Genomic DNA, 26,155 nt, shown 5'->3' on the forward strand with positions numbered 1-26,155 from the left:
CTGCTTTGAATTAAGCCCACTGAGTCAAATTACTGATTGCAAAGGCCGCGGTTAGGAACAAGTTGATTTTACTTCAAGTTGGAAAGAGGCGCTCCTGGCTCTGAAGCAAGGCAAGGAGCAAACAGAATGTGGCTGTGTTCCTCGGTGACTTGCAAGAAGGCTGGAATAAACCCCTTGTTTGTTTAGCACCTTTTGAAAGTAGCAGATAAATTGCTTTTGGTGACTAAATGTGGTTATGAGTGGTTGAACAATAAGAGTCATTTCCATAATCAGCAATTGCTATTGCTGAAATTTGGGAGAAAAGTAAGTGATAAATAAAGGGAAAACATGTCTGGCAGGAAGCATTATTCAATCATAAGCCATCCCAAATGATTAAAAATGGAGCTTATATTACACTCCTGTGAATTTACAACAACATGAAAGAAACGAGACCAGTCAATTTCACAGTTCCAGGGAAAAATGAGGCTCTTTCTGGAACTTCTACTTTCCCAGCAATGTGTTTGTGATGCATTCCAGATGGACGAGCCTTGAAAAGTGACAGTATCCATCCATTTGTGAGAATGAATACAGAGAGAGTGAGAGTTTTTACATCCCTCTCTCCCTAAAATGTAAACACTACAAACCACAAATGAATCCACTTAATCCAATTTGGGAGGACTCCTCAGGCAAAAAGCTTTATCAGTTATCATCAAAGTATCCAGTCTAATTCTTCTCCCCTTGAGTCTCCACAAGTGGACAGTGGGGGAAGGGGAGGGCAGGGTGGTTGGTGGAATGAAAATAAAATAAAGCTAGAGAGAGTTCTGTGGATGAAGATATACAGCTGATAATTTAATATGTGGGTGACACAAGGCTGAAATACATCAACGCTCTGTTGTGAGTTCAATTAAAATATAAAAAGAGCTTGACAAATTGGAAATATGATCTAAATCTAATAGAATGGCATTTAATGGAAAGAAAGGAACAAGTGTGGGATAGAGGAGACAGCTCTGAGCAGAAGCTCTTATAAGAAAGTGTTTGTCGTCTTGCTAATCAACTCCAGAAAGAAACAACAGTGTCAAGGAAAGAGCTAATGTGATGTGATTGCAGACTGACTTTAGAAAAACACAGTAGCTGAATAAAGGGAGGTAACAGTTCTCTGGGGCCCATGCCGCCCTCCCGTCACAGTATGAGGGATGCTCCCCGTGAAAGGCCAGCCCTCCCTCTGGTTGTCTGGATCACCCCAGATCACCCCGTCTCACCTTCTAAGCAAATTCCCTCTTTCTCTCCTCCATATAGTTAATTTCTGCCTCCTTTCTGGTTTCTTCTCGTCAGCATTTGATTGCACTCACGTCTTTCTTATCATAAAAATCCCTCCCGATGTCCCGCTTTACCCCTGTGATGGCCCTCTTCCTCCCTTTTGCTGCTGAATCTCTTCTCTTTGCCTCTCTGTCACCTTCCTCCCCACCAAAGTTTGACTTCTGCTCTCACTGCTCCCTGGGGATGACTCTTTGTTAAAATCACCAATGACTGAAGGACAGTGGTCAGCTCTTCCCTTCCTTGGCTGCTGTCCAGCATTAAATATTCTTGACCAGCCTTTCTGGAATGAATTTTCTTTGGCTTTCTGGACACACCCCTTCCTGGTTCATCTCCACCATGAGCTGTCTATTCCGAGTTTTGTGGTTTTGTTTTGGGTTTTGGTGGTGTGTTTTGGAAGATCCTTTTCGTCTGCCCATTCTGAAAGTTTTGGTCTTCCTCTGGGGGCCTGCTCCCTTTCCACGGCAGGTGGAGGGAATTCCCTGGATGGAGATCTAAGGCTGAGTCTGTGCCGGATCAGAGGGCCCCCTGCACTGCCTCCCAGGGAGGGCCCACCAAGGAGGCGGTGCCGAGGAACATCAACCACAGAACTGCCTCATCTGGGACCCACAGGGGAACGATCAGCTGTCTTCATGCGGTGGTGGTTTCAAGGAGTTAACAACATGGGAGACTTTTAAGAAAATTCTGCCATAAGGAAGCATTTTTGAGCTTAAATCCATGGAAGAGTAGAGACCTCCCCTGCCCTATAAAAGCTGACCCCAGGCTCCACAGAGAGGGGTCCTGGAGAGAATCAAGGATACGCAGTGAGGGCGGAGTGAAATGCTGCCACAGGAATGCAAAGCAAGCAGAACAGGGACGGAAGAAATAAGGCTACTGGGCCCCCAGGGGGGTGAGGAGACTTGGGGGAACACTGCACCCTGAGGTGGAGAAGCAGCAGCTGTCACTTCCTTTTTTATTTTTCTTTTTTTAGTGGAGGTACTGGGGATAGAACCCAGGACCTTGTGCGTGCTAAGCATGTGCTCTACCACTGAGCTGTACCCTTCCCCTCTTCCTTCCTTTCTTAATGGTCACGGCGACCATTTGTTACTTAGCCCTTAGGAATATCCAGGAAATAGTTCAGTTTGTGAGACTGACTGAGACCCCTGCTTTTCCCCAATATCTCTCCTCCCCTTCTTCCTTGGAAACAGAATCTCTGACCCTAAGCTGGGTTCACAGTGGTCCAGGAAAAAGACCCTTTTCCCAGTCTCCCCTGAGTTCAGTATGGTGATTACATTTGGGATGTAACTAGAAGTAGCCAGCAAAAGAATGGTACTTACATTGAAGAGATTTGCCCTTCTAAACCTCTTCCACCTGATTATGACATTTTCAAACACAGAGAAAAGCTGAAAGGGGTCTACAGTGAACACTCACATGCCCACCATCTATGTTCACAACTGTTAACACTGTGCTATATTTGTTTTATGACATATCATTTATCCATTCATATATTTATCTAATTATTTTATTTGCCTCTGTTTCAAAGTTGCAGGCATGAGTAAACTTCACCCCTAAATTTATCTTGTTTTATATGTTTCCAACAATCCCACGAGGTAGTTAGGGTCATTTCTGTTTTACGAAGAGTAAGCAGAGGTCTAGACGTTCAGGTAACTTGCTTGGGTCACACTCTTAGTTACTGTTAGAGCCCCATTTTGAACTCAGGTCTGTCCCTCTCCAAAGTGCATGTTTTTAACCTATGAGTTTCCCATCCTTCAAGCCGCCCCCCCCCCCTCCAAGGGCCTCCCAGACTTTCTGAGGCTTTGGAGTGGAAAACACCATTAATCTGATCAGGACTTGGTATTCGAGGGGTACTGCAAAAGGACAGTTCTGATTGCTCAGTTCACCTCCCCAAACTAAAAAGGGGAGAAAGGAATTCTGATCCATTTGGAAATAATACTCCTGCATTCATGAATGCTGTCTTCGGTTGTCAGAGAAGAGAAGCTCTATTTTGCATTTCCACTACAAGAATTTCTCTGTGGGAATAGCAATCCCATTAAATAAAGTACCCCTTTCCCTCTGATTAATTTGAAAGAAGTCAGAATTTGAAAATGCACAGCTGTTTTTTTTTTTTTCTTCTTCCTTGAAATTAAATGCCTTATATCTCACTGACTGCTTATAAGTAAGACCTATTTACCCTGGACCTGCAGATGGTTATACACTCTGGTGTCTGCCCAATTGCCCTCTGATGGACAACATTTCCAAAGCTGCTCCTTTGTGTTTCCTCAGGAATGAAGAGCCTCAGCCACCTGAATATCACAGCCTGGAAGCTCCAAAGCTCCCAAATCGGTTTAGTAATTTATTTTATGATCCGTGCTGCAGCCACAAAACTTCTCAAAGGAAAGCTCAAGTGCCAGTGCTGTTGGTACGGGCTGTTTTCCACAGGCCCAGCAGCCAGTGGTTACCCTTGGCACCAGGCGGCGACACAAAGTTGGCACAGCCGCTCCTCCCGAGACTGAGACAAGCGGCGCCCAGAGATTTCCACGTTATCATCTCCCAACTGAAACCAGAGCCCCATTTAAAGAGCTGACAGGAGCCACAGGATCACCAAATAACAAGCTGATACACAGGGAGGTATTTGTCACAGATAAAGGGCTGGGCTTGAGCTTAATGCTTTTTGAAGGTTTTGGATGACATTCAAATCATCCCCCCCGAATAGTTTCTGCTCCTTGAACATCTTCTCACATTTCTCTTACTTAGAGTTGCCATTTTGACACATTTAAGCTTCACTTGGTGGCAATCTTTGGAAGATACCAGAAATGCCATTAATCTATGCTGATTTCATAGACGTGTCTTATGTTTCCGTGTATGTACTTTCCTGCAAATCTTAAGGACCGAAACCAAATTCCATTCTACTTGATCATTATACCTTCCTGAAGCTAAATTTACAAATTGCACACAAATATACACACATGTTTGCAATAAGAGTTTCTGCAAAAAACACACAGCTTCATTTCTTTATGGTTATAAAGCAAGCATAGGGAGATATTTACAAAACACAAGACTTTAATCCAATCATGTGTGCCTTATTGCCCAAATTACATAAAACAGGATTAAAAAAAAATCGGTCACATCTAGTGCCATTTCAGATTTGATCTTCTTAGAGTGTACCCTCCTGGAGTCCCCTATCACATGTCTAGACAAATTAACGTTGAAGAGAAAAAAATATTATCTTTCTTGTTTTCTTCAGAATGTGCAAAGCAACCAACATAACATGAAATAGGGCCTACATTAGGGGAATTAGTTTTTGGATGAATCTGACAGCACAGAGGAGTTGGGCAGCTTATGACAGCAAACACTGAAGCTATATTTTTTAAAACCAAATATACAGTTTCAGAGAAAGTGAATGTCCTTTTACTTCTCTAGATAAATTCTTATAAAGAGGAAATCTCTATAGCTGTCAATTCTCCAGCTAGTCTGAAACTCTTCAAATACTGAAATGTGTGGATGGAGCTCACATTTTGTGGTTTGTCGGGAGAATCACATCGTAGGAGAGCATTTTTGTCACGGTGAAGTCCTCCTTCATTCGGACGCTGCTTCCTTTCCCTTCTCTCCAGAGCTCCTACAGAGCTCTTTATCCAGTTTGCTCATAGCAAAGTCAGTGTTTTTGGCTACCAGGATATGGAGTTCAACATTTTGAATTTTGCAAACATTGGACTAAATAAGCTTAAATACGTGTCACCACCACACACTAAACGTTCTGCGGGAGACTCGCTGTGACACCGACTGTGAGCACTTTGCTTCCCTACTGGCTAACAGAACAATCTTCAGTAACATGTACCTTCATGGTGCTCTCCTCAAGTCTGTGGCGGGGATGAAACGCCCCCACCCAGATCAAATTCCTGGCATGTTTCCACTGAGCGAGGGAACTGAAAACACTCCAGCTCTCTGTGTTTTGGCAACAAAGAGTGAGTGCTTCAGAGCTGGAGGGAGGATGCCCAGAAGAGCAGGGCTTGGGGAATTTCCTTTCAGAAACATCTCTTATGTGAGGAAGGCTGCAAATTGCTTAGAGTATGAAGTATTTGCAGCCAGGCAAACAGAAATGGTTCTAGCACCACTTAACAGCCACCTGGAACTCTGTCCCAAGGAGGCCCAGGAACGAGCTATATTTAAGTGTCAGCTGCTGGTTGATTCTTCCCCAGGATGGTCCATGATACAAACTCTGAGGCATCCTATCAGGGCTTAATATGATAAGGTTACATTGCAGATATTCCAAATAAATATGAAGAAACATGCTATTAATTAAAGAGTCTGATACAGAGAAGGGGGGGCAGACTATGAAGGGATAATCTCTCACATGGAACTTTTCTGTATGCTAAGAAATAGTTAAAAATAATATATATTTATAAAGGGATATGCATATGTTTATATCTTTTATATATAGGGATACTGGATACTTCTTAGGGATGAACTATGGTCCACACATAAATGGTAATAATAATAATAATAACAACAAATATAATAACCACAGCAACTAAAAGTCAGGTGTTTCAGGGACTGGAACAGGGATATGGCAGGGAAGGAACAGCAAGAAGAAAATAATAAAATTACAGTTTTTTGCAGCTAATTTCTATATTAATCTCTTGGCTTATACATGGACCATTCTATCAGATACACACAAGACAATTATGTGAATGCATGCGTGCCTGTACACACACACACACACACACACAGTCTTTGCTCTCACAGCCATCACAACCCTCCAACTCTCACTTCCATCTTTATCTCCTAAATGAACTGGGCTACAGAAGAGAGGGAGGGTCTGGGCTCCCGTCCTGCTGGACACCTCTTGAGACTGTGCAGCAGCCAACTACAAGGCCCAAGCCGCCTGAGTTGCTGCAGGATGTCTCAAGCAAGTTTCTTTACATGGGGGCATGGATGGAAGCACCGCCAAGAGATCCTGACAGGTCTCGTCCATAAACAGCTCCATGTCGGGGCTGAGAGGAGAGAAAACCTGCGTTTACAAGCTTGTAGATAACTACTCAACTTGGCTCAGTCTTTCCTTGTCTCATCTTGGATTGTCTCTGCCTTCGCCCAGTACTAGCTGGTGAAGACACCACAGTCTTGCACAGTCTCCACGCATGTTGATCTGTCTGTCCACTACTTCTCTGCATGTCCAATAGTCACGACTGAGCTTCAAAGGCATGTACTCTGAGGTCATCCTTTGTGATTCATTTCTTCCCTGTTGGTCTCCCTTACATTGGCATGTGCTGGGGGTGGGGAAATATTAGAAAGCTTCCTTGAAGACGGACTGGCATGCCCCCATAGGAAACTTGGCAGAATTTCCTTAGTAATAGCCTTTGAAGGACAGTTACGTCTAAACATGTACTTTAAATGACCCCTTTCTATTGTGCATTGGTCAGAATTATTCGAATACTGGGATCTAATGAATTTAATCATCTGTAATAGCCTTTGCTATATGGTATAATAATCACTAAGTGTTGAATTTGCTGTATTTAAAGGATTTGAATTATATTGCTTTGAAAGCGTAGGCTTGAAAATTATGGATAAACTGGTTCCTCAGATGACAGAAGCGATGGTAGCCCAACAGGAGACAATGAGCCAAAGGCAGAGCCAGAGCAGGACGCTGCTCCCCTGCCCTCTGCTTCCTCAGGGTGAGGGACAAGCGGAGGAAGTGATCATCAAGTCGCCGGAGCCAAGGGGGGGGGGCACAGTAAGGGCTGGGACCATAGTACTCCCCAATAGTGCATCATGGGTTAAAGGAATACCCTAAGAATTGCAGTGATAAATGCAGCACATGAAACACTGTTGTGAGGTTTAATTCATAAAATGCATTTAGAATAGAACTTGCCACATTATTCTAATTAGATGTGCTAGGTTTCTGGTACCTTTTGAACTGGCCCATAATTCTCCCAGTTCAGCAAGAAGGATGGGGAGATTCAGAGGTCAGACCCCTTGTTCTTCCAGCTACGGACAGCTATGCCAAGAAGTACAAAAATCAACTGGCAAAGAAGATACCTGCCTGGGAGTAGATGACATTGAAGTGCTAAGGTCTGGAGATGACTCCTGAAATTTGGAATCATATGAGGGAACTGGTTAAACTGTGGAACCTGCCACTCTGGGCTCTGATTTAGTAGGCCTGGGGTAAAGTTCAGGACCAGACACCCTGAGTGCTTTGTTGTACATGGTCGTTGAAGAGCTCATCCCAGTGAAGCACACTCATTGTGACTGAAACTGAGGAAGAAATGGTCTTGAATTAATCTTGGCTTGAATTTTTAATTTTTAAAAATACAGTCAGTCTTCCATATCTGTGGGCTCTGCACCCACAAAATCAACCAACTGCAGACTGAAAATATTTGGGATAAAAATTCCAGAAAATTCCAAAAAGCAAAACTTGGATGCGTTGCACACCAGCAACTATTTACATAGCATTTACATGGTACAAGGTATTATGAGTAACCCAGAGATGATCTGAAGTACGTAGGAGGATCTGGGGAGGTTATATGCAACGCTACGCCCCTTAATATAAAAGACTTGATCACTCATGAATTTTGGTATCCATGGGGGTCCCGGAAGCAACCCCCCTCAGATGCCAAGGGATGACTGTAGGTGAAACAGACTTCAAGGGCAGTGAAAGTATTACAGCTTATCACACATAGTACTTTTCATGAAAGTTTTTCAATTGCATATGAATTTGTGTATCAGGTTGGCTATAAAACAAATTTCTTACTGTGGGTCGTAGACAAAAACTCGGAAAGGCTTTGCTCTAGGGAGTTAATGCCATTCACATCAAGTGACATGCAATCACAAGGCATTCTAAACTCTGGAGCTACCTAACAAGCTTAGGATTAAAAAAGGGTAAGGAGGAGGGAAAGGAGGGAAGGCCAGTGGGATATCAACCGGTGTAAAGAACTGAGTTACCAAGATGCAAAGAAAGAGCAGTCAGTGGGCTGTAACCAAACTCTGACCCATAATTAGAGTGACATGCATGTGAGCTGTTTAATGAATGGATCAGGGACCATGGAGCTCTCACAAATGGTAGAGGAAGCCTCAGTTTAAAAGAGGCTTTACATTCTAACCAGCTATTATTACCAGCCCCTTCTTGGTCTCTCAGCAAATTTCCTTTCTGCTGGAATTCTTCATGCTTCCTCAAAGCTTGATGGTGATTTCTTTCTTTCTTTTTTATTTATTTTGGAAAGCCAGGGGAAAATTGTTTCAGTATGTTCTTTAAATTAGTTTCCTTGAAGTGTTTTCCTTGAACACATTAATTACAGCTCCCTTGAGGGGCTGAGGTACCATGTAATACACTGTGATTCAGCTCCCCAGTCTCCCTCCTCCAATCCCAGTTGCCAGTTCTCCCAACAATCTAGGCTCTGTGTTAACCTGTAAGTGAGAAGCACATGGCTGAGATCCTTTCAGCTGTAATATTCGAGGGGAAAATGTGATCGTCAGTTCTTGAACACAGCAAACTTAAAATGAATAGATTTGGCCTAGAAAACTAAGTGGTTAGATTAAATGACCTCTGGGGTCCCTCATTCCAACTTGAACATATGCCAAAGATAGTTTCATTGACTATCTTGGAGAACAGAGAAGGGGTCAGTGGGACTTTGAGGAGGCTAAGTGATTCTCATCAGCACAATCTGGCCAGAATTCCAGAGGTTCTCAAGAAAATAATGCATGTCCACAAGAAGCTACATTTGAGCTGTGGCTGTACTAGACACTTGGAAAAGGCAGTGAGTCCAAGAAAATGTAATTACTTTTTAATTTCCAAAGAGAGCAAACTTTCTAAAGTGATCACAGTACAATTCCATGTTTCCTTTCACGGCCACAAGTCAACACAAAAACGTAGTTCTGAAACAAAGGATTTCAAATCCCTGTCTTTTCAAATAGGTAAAAGCAATGGCAGGTTTAAGAATCAGAGTAGCTCATTTATTGACTCATTAGAACTGGAAAAGTTTCTTAGGAAACTGAAGGAGACAGAGGAAGGAGCTTCCAGGCCAAGCCCCTTATTGAACAGCCGTGATGCACAGGGGCTATGGCAGGCGTTTACGTAGGCTTCCTGCTCCTGTGTCTGTGATGCAGGGGTCTCTACGCCCATTTTACAGATGGAGAAGTACAGGCTTAGGAAGGTAAGTGACAAGTATCAACCAGTGTCGGAGTCGGACTTCTAACCCAGGCAATAATTCACCCAAGCTCAGGCAGCTCGATACAGAAGACAGGATTATTAACTTTATGAATGTCAAGTTTATGACCTAATAACATCCATCAAATGGTTCCTTAAAATTTATCATCTTCTCTTTTTTATTTTTTTAACTGAACCAGATTGAAAGCGCTGGGCAAGCTGTCACTGTTAGAGACAAATCCTCTTCTCTCAGTGGCTCAAGCGTTCACCAGCCTGGTTCCAAAAGAGAGCAGTAGTGGACCAGACAGTTAAGGCTGCAATCCCCGTGGCAAGCAGCAAGTGCTCCAAGCCTCCAGCCCGACCCCTCCAGCTCTCCTTAACTTGGACTTTTTGGCTGACGAGATCTCATCCCTTCATCGTATTAAATCTACCACCTCTATGTAATCATCCAGAGTATTAAAACAACTATCTCTCTTCAACTCTGACTTCTTTTTTGACCTGTTGACCCAAATCTGTGGTGGCCTAAATTCCTCATTCCCACGGAATTCCTCATCTTTCTTCACGAAGCTGCACTTACATCTGAAATCACCAGTTCAGTAAATAACGCCATCCTTTGCTCACTTGACTCTTGTAGTGTCCTTCTCAACAGACGGATTGACACATACAAAGTAGAAGCCAAATGAAACACAGAGATCTGCTGCCACCCTAGTGCAGACCTTCATCTCCTGGCTGACAGTAGACCCCAATTTTCTCTGACACGAGTCTCATCACTCCCAATACATCCCCCACATCCCTGCAAGTATTCACTTGCTGAAGACAGACTTTTGACCATGTTGCTCCCCTGCTCAATAACTCAATCATTTCTAGCAACCTTCAGGGGTGGTTTGTAGCTGGGGTCCAAGTTCATGGAAGTGCTTAAAAACGTGTGTGTGTGTATGTTTTTCTTTGGAGAAGGCCTTCGGTTTTCTTACAACAGATTCCTAAAGAGGGCAATATCCCTGAAATAATGAATACAAAGCAAAAACAAAAGCAGACGAACAAAAAGACCACTGGACATTAACAATCAAGATTCCAAACTCTTTTTTTTTTGTTGGATATACAAAGCCATGTATCACCTAGTCCTTGCCAGTCTCTTGTTTTTTCTCTCACTACACATCAACTCAAGCCATACTTAATTTTCCACCATTTCCTATCTTCCTTCTTTGTCTTTGTACTTTCTATTCTTTTTATCTGGGTTTTTCTTTCTCCATTTTCTTATCCAGGAGGCTCAAGACCTAGTTTGTGAAGCCCCCAGCGTGATATAGGGAGACTGAACACTCCTTCCTGGACCATGCACGGAGCTCCATTCTGGCTTTTACACATTGTATATGACGATGTGTCTGCATGTCAGCCTACTCGTCCATGGACTTCTCAATGGCAGAGCCTAAACCTTAATGTGTTTCCCTTCACAGCACCCCCAAAATGTTCACTGAATTACTTAACAAATATTTCAGCCTATGACAAGGGACTGGGACTGAAAGCTTTACAGAATACTTTGGATTAAAGAGTTTTACATTAGGTCCTGAGAATACTTATGAAAGAAACAATATTGTACAGTTAGAGACAATACTAGAAAACACCCGTTTTTTTAATAATAGAATGCTGCTGTTAATTTCAAAAGAGCATTATTGAATGATATGTTGGTATATTATATATATATTTATTTATTCTCAGTAAAAATTTAATTTTCTTAGTAGACTGGCTGATATCTCTGCTAAATTCCATTCACCAAAAGAGAAGCAAGCTATTAGTAAAAGTAGTAATTTTATAAGTAAAAACCAGGTCATTGTTACTGCTGGCTTGAGCAAAGTGCATAACTACCCCAAGAACTCTAACCAGGAAAAGGAGGCATTCTCCCCAGTTACGTTTTATATTTGGTCACAAGCAGTGTTTTAATCTTATGAAGGTATCACTTTTCACCAGTAATCCTTACTAATTTTTTCTCTTTCATGATATTCTCACTTCCATTCTTTTAGAACAGTGGACCTATTGAGGGAAAAGAAAAAACACAATGAAAACATAGAAGAGAAGCAACAATATGGAGAAAGTGCCCTAAAGGGGAGGAGGAAGTGAAGTGAGGACTGGAAGAGGCCCGAGAGAGAATCTAGACATAACTGATGGAGTGAGTCAGATCCGGGATCTGGGCAGACAGGACGCCTCTGCGAATGAATGAGATGCAGAGCGTGTCCCATCACGAGGGATGAAAGCGGGGCTGGCGGAGAGGCAAAACCCAGAGTCTGAAGCCTATGACAACAGTACTGGGTGGAGCCCATGTAAACAGCATTGGGGTGGGTCCAGCAAAGAGAACAGGGATGTTCCAACAGTGACTGCAGAGGATGTACAATTCGGAGAAGGCGCCCACAGTGTTGGGGCCAGAAGGGATCCTGGTCCTATCCAGTCACTGTCTAGGGGAGAAACACGGATGGTGGAAAGGCCAAGTGAAATATTCAAGGTCGTAGATGTCATTCTGCTGCTCAAAATTCTTACCTTGTCTCAGGCCTTGGACTTCCTTACTCCTTGGTGACAGATTAAAGTCCAACTCTTTAAAATGGCATCAATACCCTGACTTACCGATTTGACCTCACGGTACTCCTCTTTGCCTGTTTCTCAGTTTTGCCTGAATATATGCTAGGCTTTTGCCTGCCTCTCTCTTCTTCTTTCTGAATGGAATGCCCCTCTTCCCTCTATCCGCTTCTGAAAATTTTGGTTTTAAGAGCCAGTTAAAGAGCCAGGGAGTTCGGAATGTCCACAAGTTTTTCTTGAATTCTCTCCCTTCCTAGATTTTTCTTATTTTAAAATCATTTCTCACTCTGTGGTATTTCTTTTATGCAAATGTCACCTTGTATTATGACTGTTAGAGTCCTCATAATGAGGTGCTCAACACTTGAGCAAAGAGGATGCCCCTTTAGTAAATTCTGTGCTCACCACAGCTGAGAGCTTGTACATATTCAGGGTCTAACAGTGTTAATTCAAGGAATGGATACTTGGATGAAGTTATTAAATCTGAACAGCCAGCACATTCTTATCTATTTTTGTGTCCTTCTGCATTTATTTTTGAGTGTGTTATGGGGGAATCTGGAGGGTGTGTCAAGCTTCTTAATAGGCATACCATTGAACACTGACTATGTACCAGATCCTTTGCTAAATGCTTTACCCATAGAATCTCCTTTTTTATTTACAACCACCCAGTTTGATTAATAGCTATTATCATTCCTACAATGTAACCATTGGAATTGAGTAACTTGCTGAAGAGTCATCCAGATATTAAATATTATTACCAAAATTTGAAGGCAGATGATTCTGAAGTCCATGATACAGCAAACAAATTATGAGTTTAGCTCTATTTTCATAGAACTCAACTTCACAGAACTTCCTTTACTTATAGATGTTGGCACACAGTATATATTGTGCATATCAGTATATACATACTAATTTATATGTGTATGTACGTGGATATACACACATTTATGTAAATGGACACTCATGTATCTTCTAATTATATTCTGAACAGAATAGTCTAACATAACAGCTATTTGTCAAAGCAATGTCTCATTTTTAGTTCTTGCATAAAAATTACTGCAAAAGGATAAAAATTAGTGAATAATGCCAATTATATGATCAAATACACACTGATGTTTCCTATTTTTATATGAATGAGTCACATGAAACAGAGATTAGACTGCAAGTAAAATGTAGAGGACATCCATGCTTTAGCAAAATTTGACTCTATCCAACAACATTTAATTGCTGCCAGGTCTACAAAGTGTACTTCATCCAAGAGTCAACTTTGTAACCCATTCAGGAGCCCACCCAGAACCCAGTGTGTTCAGGGGTCCTTGATAGAGCTAGACATGGTATCACAGTCCCTGACAGGAGTTCAGTGACTGCCCATACCAGACAGAAAATTCACGTTATTCACTAAAAATCTCTCTGTCCCTTCTTTCTGGGTACTCAGTTGGACACTTCCCAGGTTGCCTTGCAGTTGAGTGTAGCCTTGTGATGGTATTATTCTGACCAAGAGAAGGTGAGAAAAAAAAATTATAAAACCTTTTGTGGATGCTCCTTCATGCTTTTATGCCTTCTGCCTGATGGGTATCAATGCCCTGAGAGATAAGCAACGAATACTCCTCTAGTGTGTTAAGCTGATGAAATTTGAGGGTCATCTGTGACAGCATCTAGCATTATCCCAATACACAGAGCAACCTCTGAATAGACTAAGTGCTCCCAGGTTCAGCAGTTTTCAGTCCTAATGTTATCTAAATCATCTTTTTAAAAATAGAATTTAAGATACTATAACCAAATTCTACTACTGATTAACCATAAACAAATTCAAATGTGTCTTTAACTTAATTTCAAGGATAATTCTATGTGATTACCAGTCTATCCTCATTAGGAGCTGAGAAGAATCCTGTGATCCACCAAGATTAACTATATACTGTCAGCCTTATTCCTGGCTTTTGATATGTTCATCTGTCGTCTGCTTCTGTTTTCTTCAAATAAATCACATAGGAAACCTTCAGATGTCCCCTCCCTTACTTATAGTCCACTTCTTTCACTGTATGAGTTTTGCCAATAGAAGAGCAAAAAAAAAAAAGACCTCTAATCTTTCCTTATTTTCTTGTTTCTGCTATTTTGTCCATGGTATGCTCTGTGTTTATCTTTCATGCTTCTTTATCCTCTTCAGCCTTTGAACTTCCATTTATGTGCTGTGTTCAGTTTCTCTCCTGTAGAGCTCAGGGTGTTCCTTGATTCCCTCCCAGATTTTGCATTCAAGGTTCAGCTTTGTTTTCAGACAGGTTTTGAAGCTCACACTCCTCTTAAAGTCACTACTGTGGCCTCATGGCTGCCAAGTCCCTAGTTTTTCAATCGTTCTCAGCATGTCCTGACCACCCGGCCTCTTCTGTCTTCTTAGACATTGGGTCTTTGACCACCCTGACCACAAACACTGTCACTCCGCCCCCGAGACTGACTTACAGGACTAATTTAACTTTGAGCTCTCTGGAAAAGGTCACTTTTTCACCCTTGTGGTATGGGGAGGGCAAAGGTTAGTTTTCTAAAAGAATGCCACGGGAAGATTCTTTAAAAAGAACATAGAACCGGGTTTCTCTGATCCAACTCTTGCTGCACTGTGAAATATCCTTCCTTTTACATCAGCAAAGCAAGGAACAAAGTGACTGCCCTGTTATCTGCTGCCTTCCTGCCAAGGGTAGCTTGCAGATTTTAATTAGAATAAATGAGAGGTAAAAGGGAACCCCTCTCTACTTAAAAATGTAATCGCTAGCCACAAATTCCAAAAATTAAAATAAACAGATAAGCACAGTTGTGGCTGCTTTAGGAAAATTTGACTTTAAAAATATTCTATTCCTAAAATGATTAAATTACAGGTTAATGTTTTGCATGACAAAGACATGACTCTTCTTACATAAAAGGCCCTTCGATGTTTCCAATAAATTAGAAGCCCTCAGCATGTAAAATGTTAGTTATTCCATGTACTGCAGGTGGCTTTCAAATCATCTTTTCAGAAACATATCTACCTACTATTGACTGTTTAGAATGAGCTGCAGTGTATAAATTTTACACCGATTTTGTGTGAAAGTTTCAGCATATACTTTAAAATTGCATTTCCCATTACATTTCTGAGAAGAACTTTTCCTCTTTCTGCAACAGTCAAATGAAGCAAAAGGCAACCACACCAGATATACACACAATCCTACAGTCAGAAAGAACTTTAATTTCTATATATCCATGTCCACGTCTCAAGGTAACTGAGGCTAGAGAAACTGTTCCAGGTGTAGATTCTGGTTTTGTTTTTGATGTGTTTTAGTCTTCTAAACAAATCATGATACTGATTTTCTTTAGATGGTTTAGTAATTATTTAAAAACACAAAAGCTATTTTAAATACACCCCATATTGTAATCTGTAAATTCTTGTGACAAAATTTTCACTTTTAGATAATTTCCAATACTCAGACTATTCAAAAAAAATACTGAGTATTCAAAAAACACTTAATGAAATTACAAATAATACGTATAACCTAACAGAATTTATTATAAAGTTTGTTCAAGGATTTCATACCAAATTTTTGTGCTGCCATTACTATTGTATTAATTTCAATGATTTAGAATATTGTCTACTTTTAAAACAGTATTTGATAGGTTTGTTTGTTTTTAATTCTATGTTTTAGTGAAAAGAACTAGACTATTTTAGGGAAGATGAAGAATGTTATGGAGTTTCCTCTTACCAGTCCTTTGGAAAATGAAAACAACTGTTTTGCATTAAAGGATTATAGGGGCTCTATTTATAGTTTTTAATCTGCAAAGAATGTTTTTTTTTTTTAAAGCTTAAACACATTATCTAAAGCTGAATAGTATCTTAAGTACTTTTTAAAGTGCAGTAGCATTTAATGCATCTAATATGAAATATAAAATTAAACATTTTACACCAAATAATACTATCTTCCATTAGAGCCCTTGGAAGGAAATTTGAAAGAATATGATAAATACATTAAGAATCTAAATGTTCTTGTTTATAAAGATGTCCTTTTGGCTACATCTATATATGCAGTAGGAAATGTTTTCTTTCTGAAGATTTAAATTACTCTTTTTAAAATAAACAGTCTCAGGGGAGGGTATAGCTCACTGGTAGAGCACATGCTTAGCAAGCACAAGGTCCTGGGTTCAGTCCCCAGTACCTCCATCAAAAAAAAGAAATAAGTAAATAAATAAAAATCCAATTACCCCCCCAAATAAAAAATTAATAAATAGTAAAAATAAAATAAAATAAGCAGTCTCCATTAAATCTGCCTTAGGGATTGATTTATGCAACACTGAAAGAGAACAGAATTGGTATAATTTTCTAGTACTTCAGAGAACATTCATAAAGAAGATCTGAAAGAATCTAGAAAAAGAAGAGCAAACTAAACCGAAAGCAAGCAAAATAATAATAATTAATAATAATAATAATAATAATAATAATAATAATAATAATAATAATAATGGATTTAAGCATAACTAAATGAAATAGAGAATAGGATAACAAGAGAAAAATAACAAAAGCAAAAGTGAAATTTGAAATAAAAATTGACAAACTTTTAGCTGCACTGACAAAGAGAAAAAGAAGACTCAAACTACAAAAACCAAGAATGAAAGAGGAAACATCCCTACTGACTTTGCAGAAATAAAAGATTTTAAGGGAATACTATGAACAGTAATGTGCCAACAAACTAAATGACCTAGATGAAATGGAAACGTTTCTAGACACACACACATACTGAAATGACACAAGAAGAAACGGAAAATCTGAACAGACCTACATACAGCAAGTAAAGCGACTGCATCCATAATCCAAATGCTGCCCACCAGGAAGGCCCCAGGCATGGACGGCTCCACTGGTGAATGCTTCTACACGTTTGAAGAATAAGTACCACCAGTCCTTCATAAGCTCTTTCCAAATACAGAAGAAGAAACACTTCCTAGCTTATTCTATAAAGCCAGTATTATCCTGACACCAAAACTAGACATAGACGTCACATGAAAACTACACACCAATATTCCATATGAATATAGATGCAAAATCATCAACAATTTACTAGCAAATCAAGTGCAGCAGCTTATAAAGAAAATTATAACTGACCAAGTGGGATTTACCCCAGGAATTCAAAGTTGGCTTGACAAATAAAAATCAATCAATGCAATACATCATATTAGCAGAATAAAAGACAAAAATAGTCCTCTCAGTAGATATAGAAAAAGTATCTTACAAAATCCAGCTTGCTTGTATGACAAAAGTACTCAACAAGCACGGAGTAGAAAGGAATTTCCTCAACCTGACAAGGGGCATCTAGTAATTCCTTGAGTTTCCTCAAAGAAACCATTTTGTCAATTTTAGCACTGAAATTTAGAAGTGTATATAATCCTCAATAGTCAACCAAGTGTGTTCAGTTACATATTCTTTAGTTTTAAAGATTTTTTTAAAACTCCAGAAAGGACTCATTCTTTCAAATCAGTCACACTGAAGAGGCAGCCATCTAAGAAGATGTTATAGGCTGAATTATGTCCCCCAAAAGATACGTTCAAATCCTAACTCCTGGTACCTCAGAATATGACCTAGTTTGGAGAGACAGTCTTTGCAGAGAAAATCAAATTAGAAGAAGTCATTAGGATGGGTCCTACTCCAATATGATTGATGTCCCTATAAGAGAGAGATTTGGACACAGATGTGCACACAGGGAGAATGCCATGTGAAGATGAAGGCAACGATCAGGATGCTGCTGCTGCGAGGAATGCCAAATACTGCCAGCAATGCAGCAGAAGCTAGGAGAGATGCATGGGACAAATTCTTCCTCAGAGCTCTGAGGAAGAACCAACCCTACCAAAACCTTGATCTCAGCCTTCTAGCTTCCAGAAGTGAGAAACAATACATTTCTGTGGTTTACTTAGTTTGTGGTACTTTGTTATGGCAGCCCTGGCAAACAAATACAGACATCCTCAATAAATATGGATTCATTGTGACTATGATGGCAAAATAAGCAGAGGGAAATGACGCTGATTTTAAAATAAGGGTGGAGGGGGAGGGTATAGCTCAGTGGTAGAGCGCATGCCTAGCATGCATGAGGTCCTGGGTTCAATCCCCAGTACCTCCATTAGATAAATAAATGAACAAACCTAATCACCTATCCCTCCAACAACAAAATTTCTTTTTTAGTTAAAAAAAGATAGAATTTAAAATATAGGTTGATATATAAAGCAAATATCTACCTTCTCCTAAACTTGAAGTTATCAGACATGTGTACACAAAAGGGAGGCAGGTATGCGGTTCAGGAACAGAAATCATACCTTTGTTGTAGCAGAAAAAGTCCTGGAATAAAAGGTCACATCTATAACCAAGTGTTGGGGTTGATAATATTAATGAGAATTATTTACTTCATATGTTTATGGTTCTCAAAAATAAACATAAAAGTAAACAAGGAAAAAATGTCATGATTAAAAGGAGAATTTTCATTGTCATGCAACTCTGTTGCTTCTTTGTTCTTTGGATGCCCAGCAATAGAACTCTCTTTCTGACTGGCAGAGATTCTCCACCACATGGCTCTGGTGGGAGCGCAGCTTCACTTCTCATTAAGAAGCCAATGGACCAGGTGACCAGGGAAATGGCACATGGCTTATACTCAGCCAAAGGTTCCCGCTTAGAACTTTGATGCTCTAAGATTATTTCTGGAGAGTAATGGAAAGATACAAGACCAGTTGAGAAGTTATTTTGGCAGTGTGGAAATCCCAGCACAGCCCAAAGCAAGTGCCCATTATAGGGGGAGCCAGCAGTGGAGTGCCCTAACCAGCCTGACTGTGGCTTGAAATAGGGCATGTGTTAAATTACCCTATGGGGGAAGCACAGGTTCCAGCTTAGTTTCTCATGCATTTCTGCCCAAGGATGACGATCCTTCCACATTCTCCCATTTAAATAAGCCAGAGGCAATTTCTGGAGCTCGGAAAAAAGCCTGATGTGAAACACTAACTAAAATTCCCTATATAAATTCCCCGTGATGAACCTACTGTTTAGTTCTACTTTCTATAAGTAGAAATCATTTTTATTTCTTATATATCTGAACCTTTATTTGGGAACCATTAAAAATATATTTATAGGGCCATGTTCCAAATGTAAAATTGACCAGAAAAGCAGTTATAAAAACTAATTGATGGAATTTTTTTAACTTTAAAAATAATGTATAATGTAGTGCAACTCAGAACTTGATAGGAGTGTAATTAGCCCCTTAAAATTCAATTTTGTTAGACACCCACTGTCGAAAAGAACGCAACACACCCCTGACTGTGATTGACACATGTCTGCAGTTGGTCCATAGAAATGCATCTGCCTCACACAGACTTGCTCATCTTGTCAAGCAAAGAAAAATCTCATAATCAGTTCTGGCAACCCCCGGCCTTCTAATTCTCAAAGCAATATACCAAATAACTCAAGAGCACCCAAACCTGGGCTCTGTGGTCAGTCTACCGTAATGTCATAAAGATGAAGACCTCATCACGGCAGCAGACTGTAAAATCCCACGAGGCAATCCTTCTTGCAGTGTAAACCCAAATCAAATGTCTATTTGTTGCCACCTTTTATTTTTATTACTTTTTAAGCTAATAAGGAACTAGCTACACAATTATAATTACCTGGTTCTGTAGACAAATCAATGAGACAGATTTTTTTTTCAATGTGATTAAAAACATTGTTTATCCTGGACTAGAACACTGTAGGATTCATCATGTGGACTGGCACCTTGCCTGCGGCCATATGCCATTTGTCATTTTCTTTAATGAAGTTTGCATCAATTTACAGGAAGCACGAAATGCCATATAATTGGTAGAATCACTTTACACAAGCAGATCAATGTTTGATGTCGTTTTTTTTCCTGTGGAATCTCATCTCCTGAATCCATATTAGGAAAGTTTTCTGATGCTCCAGTCCCTCAGGTAATGAGAGTATCAGAATAAGTTGCTCCGAAGCAAAATATTGAAGGGAAAAGGTCTAAGTTCACAAACTGGAACTAACAAATAAACAAACAGGGGGAGAAATTCACAAATCTTCAGAATATAACTATGCTACTAAACAGAGCAGACTTGAAATTTTTGGAAGAAGAAATTCTACGGTTATTTTTAAAAAGGCAATGATACGACTAACTTAATTGAGAACAAATATCCCTTTCTAAAAAGATTGATTGCAAACCTGTTCTTCTTTCCAAATGTTATTGGTCTAATTGACTTAAGTCATGTTTTGATTTCTTGTGTTAAAGAGAAAGATGTAAGGTAAACGGTGAGATCCAAGCTTAAAATTATTTGGAATTGAATTAATATTTCAAACTCTCTTTCTTTATCTTCAAGGTTTTAATCTAAAATTTCTGACCCACTTGAAGATTCTGGGACAACCCAGAATTCCCTTCTCCATCTTCTTCACCTCCAGAGGTAAACATGCTCCAGAAATCAATGTGCACTAAACTGCATTCGTGTTCATGTATTGCTGTTCAGCTCCATGACACCCCTACCCCGTCTCTAGTGCACAAAAGCAGTCTGCCCCTATATTCCCTTTCCCTTCACCATTGCTGACTGGATGTTTACTGCATGTCATTTGCATGAAAACTGGAGGGATGCAGAATAAGCTGCCCGCACCGCCTACACCTGCAGTCTCGACCATCTCTTCCAGACACTCTTAGCCCCCAGTCTGCAGCTACACAGCAAGGAAATAATTCAGGCCCCATAACTTCAGTAAACCTAACAGCAGGAAACTTTTCTCTTTTCTGGACCTCTTGCTTTAAATCATTCTCACACAGAGTATTCTCAAATCTAGTTCCAACTCCTTCCACTTTCTTGAGCTCCAGCTGTCTATTCTTCAACACCAACTGGGTGTCCCCTTCAAATCACCCTGTCTAAAACCTGACTCACCTTTTTCCCAAACCGCTTTCAACTCCACCATGCTGTTTTCTGTTAATAGAACCTTATATACTCCCACGTCTCTTAGACTTGTTAATTTTACCTAAACTATTCCCATCCTGTAGCATCCCATATCCAATTGCAAGCAATCAGTTACCAGGTACTTAACAGCATAATTTTAAGTGTCTCACATCCATTTATTACCTCTCATTTTCTTGGCCATCATCCTGGTTCAGATGTGTGTCACTGTATCCATACTGGTAAATAGGGAGCTGTGTTCCAACAATGCTACATTCCCTGGGGACTGGTCCCCAAATGGAAAGAGGTTGAATGTTGCTCACACACTTACAAAACAACAAATACTGATTACGTCCTTAAATGTCCCCTTGAGACTGTGAGTCTCTGGCTCAAAAGCAATCAGTGACCAGTGTTAGAGCAGAGGGGGACCTAGATGACAGGTGCTTGTTCTTCACCAGGTGCCTTTATAGACACATGCACATTGGCACTGTGATCCTCAGGACAACATGGTAAAGTATTTCCCATATTATCTAGACAAAGTCACTGAGGTCTAGAGACATTAGTTAATTTTCTTAAAGCCACTTTTGAACCATTTTCAAAGAAAAATGAAAATCTGTGTTAGACACAATTCAGGAATTCCACATTTCGGTGCAGACCTCCTAGAGAAACTCACATGTGCACAAAGAGACAGCTGTAAGATTGCTCACAGCACAGCTCCTCCCAATAGAAAAGGAAAAGATTGTAACAACTCATGACAACCAGCAGAAGACTGGCTAAACATAATGCTTCATATTCTTACATCATCATGCTACTCAGTAGCCAGGATAGATGACATGGCTTTACACATGCCAGCACGGATACACCTCAAAAACAAATTTTGAGGGATAAACAAGTTACAGAAAGATATAACAGAATACTATTTATATGAAAGTAAACATTCTAAAAATATATCTATTACTATCTCCATGTAAATGTATATCAATATATACAAGCTATATATGCATACATAAAGGTATATGTGTATGTGTGTGTGTGTGTGTATAGGTATATGTAAAATGAAAGCATAAGAATATAGATAAGGAATCAAATGCCAATTTTTGATGGCAGATATCCATGCAGAGAGAGGGGCATAGATTTCGGCATGTATACAAAGAAACAGTCTTCATCAGTAATATCACATATACATAAGATCTGATATGTGATAATATGGCAAAATGTTAATATGAATTAAACCTTGTTAAGAAGTTCATGTTTGGCTATAATATCATTTGCTATTTAATACATTATAATATTGTTTTCAAATTAAAAACATACTATTTGGGAAGAATAATGTTAATTCAATCACTAATTCTAGGTGCACTGGAATTGACAAAATATTAACACAGGAGAAAAAAGTGAATGCTTAACTATTATATAAGAATGGATTTTCTTCAGATACAAAGGGATGTAAGTGTGAATTAAAATAGTATTAGGTTTAACTCCATCAGTAACATAGAGGCAGAAATCGCCAGTAGCAAAAATAAAGTGCATGTGATAATCTGAGGATATCTATAAGAAATGTAAGTGTTAGAGACTGAATATGCCCTCTCATATGTTGAAGCCCTGACCCCCAATTTGGAGGTGAGGTTTTTGGGAGGTGACTATGTTTAGATGAGGTCATGCGTGTGGGCCCCCATGATGAGATTAGCATCCTTATAAGAAGAGAAAGAGACCAGAGCTCTCTTTTTCTACCAGCTGCTATGTGGGGACACAGCAAGAATGCAGCCACCTGCAAGCTTGGAAGAAATCCCTTAACAGGAACCAAAACTGTCTGCATCTTGATCGTGGATTTCCCAGTCTCCAGAGCTGGGAGAAATACATGTCTGCTATTTAAACCACTCACTCTGTGGTATTGTTTCAGTAGCCTGAGCTGACTAAGACAATGAGATAAAAACATAATATATTTTATATGTTAGTCACTCATAAATATTATAAATTGGGTGCAGGAAATGCAATAGAAAAATGTTTATAGGTTATAAACATACAAATCACAACAGAAAAAAAATAACTGCCAGTAGGCCTGTACAAAAGATATTAAATCTTATTAATAACCAAAGAAGTAGAACTTAAAAGTTATTTTCTCTTATAATTTACAACTATAAAATTATGTAATATTAAAGGCCAATAAGATGTGTTAATTTCATACACAAATATTCTGAAAAAAACAAGAGCTTTAAAAGTTCTGTGTAATGGCATTACCCTTAGGATGGCCATGATCAAAAAAAAACTCAGAAAACAAGTGTTGCGAGGATGTGGAGAAATTGGAACTCTTGTGCATTGTTGATGGGAATGTGAAATGGTGTAGTTACTATGGAAAATAGTATGGGAGTTCCTCCAAAAAAAGTTAAGAAATAAACGGCCATATGATCCAGAAATCCCACTACTTATGCATATATAAGAATAAGAATTAAAAGCATGATCTTGAAGGGAGAGCCTCACAGCCAGGTTCACTGCAGCACTATTCACAATAGCCAAGTGCTGGAAGCTACCCATGTGCTCTTGGGTGGATGAATGGATAAAGAAAATGTAGCGTATGCATAGAATAAAATATTATTCAAAAACAATTTTAAAAAGGGGGAGATTCTGACACATGCCACAATGTGGATGAATCTTGAGTATATTATGCAAGAGAATAAGCCAGTCACAAATCAACAAATATTGTATGATTCTACTTATATGAGTATCTAAAGTAGTCGAACTCATAGAAACAGAAAGTAGCCCCGTGGTTGCCAGGGGCTGGGTGGATGGGGGAAATGGGAGTTGTTTAATGGATAGAGAGTTTCAATTCTGCAAGATGAGAAAGTCTTAGGGGTCTAAGACTTTATAAATATACTTAAACAATATAAATATACTTAAAACTATTGAACTGTACACTAAAATACAAATAATAATATAAATATACTTAAAATATAATATAAATATACTTAAAACTATTGAACTGTACACTAAATATAAATATACTTAAAACTATATAATAATTTTAAGTATATAAATATAAATATACTTAATATTGAACTGTACACTAAATAAATATAAATATACTTATAATATAAATATATAAATATACTTAAAACTATTAATATATAAATATATATAAATATACTTAAAACTATATAAATATACTTAACAATAATATACTTAAAACTATTGAACTGTACACTAAAATACAGTTTAAAAGATAAATTTTACATTATGTGTTTTAATCACAAAAACAAAATAATCTCTATGTATGTCAATGTCTTTGATATTGTAATTCCACATCTGGAAACTTAATATAGAGACATAACTATAAATGAGTAAGAGTGATCCAAAAAAAAAAAAAAGAAAAGAAGGAACTATCAGATATACACAAAGATATGGCCACAAGGCTTTTCACCCTTCACCTTAGTTTGGTATACAATGGAAAAGAGAAAACAATCTAAACATTCGTTTTTTAAAAAAATTTGCTTCTTTATTTTTCTCACTTCTTTTTTTAAGCTTTTTTGGAGGGAAGAGGTACTTAGGTTTATCAACTTATTTTTTTAATTATTATTTTTCTGATGGAGGTACTGGAGACTGAACCCAGGACCTCGTCATGCTAAGCACACAATCTGCCACTGAGCTATCCCTTCCCCTGGAAAACAATCTAAACATCCAATCCATAGGAATAGTTAAATAAATTATGGCACATTCATTCAATAGAATAATCTATATATGCTGGAAATGATGTTTAAAATAATTGTATAGGAAAAGAAAAATGCTCATAATATAGTATCTGATTTTCTTATAAACATGTATTTCTTTTATTATTGGTAGAGGGAGAAGGGCAGGAGACTATTTTAGGAATAACTTCCTCAGCACAGGCATGCCTCATTTTATCCCACTTCAAAGATATTGTTGTTGTTTTATTTTAACGTGCTTCTTTTTTTTTTTTTTTAATTAAAGTATAGTTGATTTACAAGGTTGTGTTAGTTTCTGGTGTACAGCATAGTGATTCAGTTATATATAAATGTTCTTTTTCATATTCTTTATCATTATAGGTTATTATAAGATATTAAATATAGATTTGCAGATACTACTACTATATATAAAATAGTTAAACAACAAAGTCCTACTGTCTAGAATGAAGATATTGTTTTCTATAAATTGAAAGTTTGTGGCAACTCTGTGTCAAGTAAGTCTATCGGCACCACTTTTCCAACAGCATTTGCTCACTCCCTGTCTCTGTTTCTCATTTTGGTAATTCTTGCAGTGTTTCAAACATTTTCATTATTATTATATTTGTTATGGCGATCAGTAATGCTACTATTGCAAAGAGATTATGATATGCTGAAGGCTCAGATGATGGTTAGCAATTTTAGCAATAAAATATTGTTGTTTGTTTTGTTTTGGGGGAGGTAATTATTTTTTTTATTTATTTATTTTATTTATTAATGGAGGGACTGGGGATTGAACCCAGGACCTCATGCATGCAGGTACACACTCTACCACTCTACACTAAAATACACAAGAAAGTATTTTTTAATTAAGGTACGTACTTTTTAAAGATATAATGCTATTACACACTTAAGAGACCACAGCATAGTGGTAAACATAACTTTTATATGCACTGGGAAACCAAAAATTCATGTGACTCACTTGTTTCAATATTTGCTTTGTTGCAGTGTTCTGGAACCCAACCCACAATATCTCTAAGTTATGCCTGTATACATTTTTCCTACTGGCACAGAACCCTGTAAATTTCAACCCTTTAAACATGTGTTGCCTGTAGATTTCGTGTGGTCACTAATCACAAGCTTACTGGGTTTTTTTGTTGTTGTTGTTGCCTTACATTGTTCTTTCTTTGCTTTTCAACTTGTCACATACATCAGTAGTCTCCCTCCATCAAGACTGTAAAGTCTTTGAGGGTTAGAACATCTAGCGGTATAAGCCCTATTCTCTGATTGTTTACTACTATCTTTATGTAATTGATTGAGGCTTGTATGTAAGAGAGCAGGATTGGGCAGAATGAATGGGGAAAATTAAACCAACAAATGTTTCTTATATAGCTACTATGTACGAGACATGGCAAGCTACTAAAATAGTATGAAGAATATCTTCATATAGTTAGTTCCCTTCAGAGTTTCCTGTATTGTTAGGGTGTCTATGCACACACAGTAGGCAAGTTAAACTCTGAGAAGAACATGTGACTTAAGTTGCCAAGACAGAATAAAACAAGTTATTAATACTTTTCTCCATACTCAACTA

General features: G+C 38.8%; 1 protein-coding gene and 1 non-coding gene across 4 annotated transcripts in view; one reads left to right on the forward strand and one right to left on the reverse strand.

The window, feature by feature from the left end:
* MACROD2 (mono-ADP ribosylhydrolase 2) overlaps positions 1-26,155 on the reverse strand; it is a 1,866,240-nt gene that overhangs the window by 1,040,847 nt on the left and 799,238 nt on the right. The gene's annotated exons all lie outside the window — the stretch shown is intronic.
* TRNAA-AGC lies at positions 18,019-18,090 on the forward strand. Its single transcript has one exon. It is a non-coding gene; the product is annotated as a tRNA-Ala (tRNA).

Source organism: Camelus ferus, chromosome 19 (assembly GCF_009834535.1).
Source record: "Camelus ferus isolate YT-003-E chromosome 19, BCGSAC_Cfer_1.0, whole genome shotgun sequence".
Classification (NCBI taxonomy): Eukaryota; Metazoa; Chordata; class Mammalia; order Artiodactyla; family Camelidae; genus Camelus; species Camelus ferus.